The sequence below is a fragment of the Calidris pugnax genome, unplaced genomic scaffold (genome assembly GCF_001431845.1).
Source record: "Calidris pugnax isolate Ruff unplaced genomic scaffold, ASM143184v1 scaffold265, whole genome shotgun sequence".
NCBI classification, from domain to species: Eukaryota; Metazoa; Chordata; class Aves; order Charadriiformes; family Scolopacidae; genus Calidris; species Calidris pugnax.
The window spans coordinates 611,013-613,197 of NW_015091061.1; positions in this window are offsets into that span (position 1 = coordinate 611,013).

The following is a 2,185-nucleotide window of genomic DNA, read 5'->3' on the forward strand; positions in this document are numbered from 1 at the left end:
TCGTCCCCTTCAGATTGTCCTTTGAGTGAAAAGCAAGTGAGGAGTTGAGTTGGGTTGGGTTGGGTTGGGTTGAGTTGAGTTGAGTTGAGTTGGGTTGAGTTGAGTTGGGTCAAGTGGGGAGTTGAGTTGAGCGAGACCTTTATCTCTCAGATGTCCCTCAGAGAAAGGGAAACAGAGCCCTTCTTCTCCCTTTCCCCCCCAACCTCCAGGTGACCCTCCGTGGCTCTTGGTGACCCCCCAGCTCTGCTCAGGTGGCCTCCTCCTCCTGTCCCCTCACCTCCCGCTGGCCTTTCCCTTGGGAGATCAGGTCCCAGCCCCGTTCCTCCTGCCCTGGTGACGTCCTTCCCATCCTCCAGGCCCAAGTCAGGGGTTTTTATTTTTTTTTTTGAGCAGATGAAATACCTCAGATACGTACTTGTTGTTGGGGTTGGTTTTTTTTTTTGTTTGTTTTCTTCGTTTTGGGTTGGTTTGGTTTTGTTTTGTTTTTGGCATATCTTAATGGCTTTTTTTTTTTTTAATATGTGGTTTTGCTGACATTGTGTTTATTATTATTTTTTTTTTAATTAATATTATTATTTTTAATTGTATCACCAAAGACAGAGCTGAGCAAAGCGGCGGTGGCTCCCCCATCCCTGAGGCTGGCGGGTGACGAGCCGAGCAGCATTGTCCCAGGACATGTGTGTGACACAGGAGGGCAGATAGAAATGGGAAGAGGGGGCAGGAATGGCTGCTGACTTGGAAGATCCTTCAGTTTGGACACGAGGGTGGCTCCAAAGTCCCCGAGATGCAGGTGACAGCACCGCTTAGATGACACGTTGGCCAAGCTTCTTCCAAAAACGATGGTTTCTGGCAGCTTGAAAGCCCAGCTTGGTCTGGTGGTGCTGTCCCCAGCCACCTCCTCCGCTCTGGTGGGACTTCGTTAGCCCAGACACAGCTAATTCTGGCTAATTATGTCTAGTTCTGGCTACTCTACAAACCACGCTGAGGGTGGTCCTTTGTCAGAGGCACCAAAATGAGACGTTACACCAGTGACCCCCTGAGCCAGCCAGATACCATCTAAGTGGAAGTTGTATCTCCAGAGGTTCAGCCTCTCCTCAAAAGCAGTGTCCTGGTGCGTGGTGGGTGGGTGACACCACCAGTATGAGACAAGAACATCACCTTTATCTGCTCCTGCAGGTCGTTGGAGCCGTTGGGAGCCTGTAGGACCTGGGGGGCTCGAGGTGCTGTTGCCATTGGTGGCTCTGAGCATCTGGAGCTTCTCCTGGTGCTCCCCATCCAGGGGAGATGCCTTCTGGTGAGCCATGGCAGGGTCCCCTTGCTCCTGGCACGTCCTGCTGGTATTTTATATTACTGGAAAGAGCAGGGCTTTAAAAACCCACCTGGAAAAGCCCCATCAGCAGCCTGAAGGTTGGGTTGGAGGAAACCAAAATGATGGAAACCAAAATGAATAACCCTTCCTTGGAAGCTCTCCAATGTCAGGTTCTCATCAGAGTGTTGATCCTCTGCTGCTGCTCCATCCCCAAGAGTTGGGTCAACCTCATCACGGGGGTCTTGACAGGTTGGAGCTGGAGTTATCCCAGGGGAGATCCTGGTGGGAAGGGGGGGTGAGGAAGGACTCACACATCTCCTGGGTGGATGCTGCTCGGCCACGAGCTTCTTGGGAAGCTCTGGGTTTGGAGCCAGGATTTTGGGGAAGCCGCTCCTCAGCTGTGGTGCCTTTGCTCAGCAGATCCCACAGGTCCCCACCGCCTCGGAGAGGGTTTTCCAGCCTCTTGATGGGGGTGTTTTATCCTTTTTTTTTTATTTTATTTTCTTCTGGTCGTTCTTTTATTTTATTTTGGTTTCATTTGGGGTGGGTTTCGGGGGGTTCTTTGGTTCTTTCCTCCGCGCGGGGACTCTTTGGCTTTTTCCTTCTGCTTTTTCCTTCTTCTCTGGTCCTGGGGCTGGAGCTGGAGGGGGGGGGGAAGCAGAGGGTTCATAATGGGGTGGTTTTGACCTTCTGTATCACACTCTAAGGTTGTGTTTTCTTGCACAGAAGGGCACTCGAATCACTGAACTGCTCCACCAAGCTGGGACACTACCAGAGTATTAACATTTTGTGTTTTTTTTAATAAGCTTGACACAACTTTTAAGACTGGAAACAGAGACAGGGATTTACCAGATTTCCTTTTTTTTTTTTTTGTAG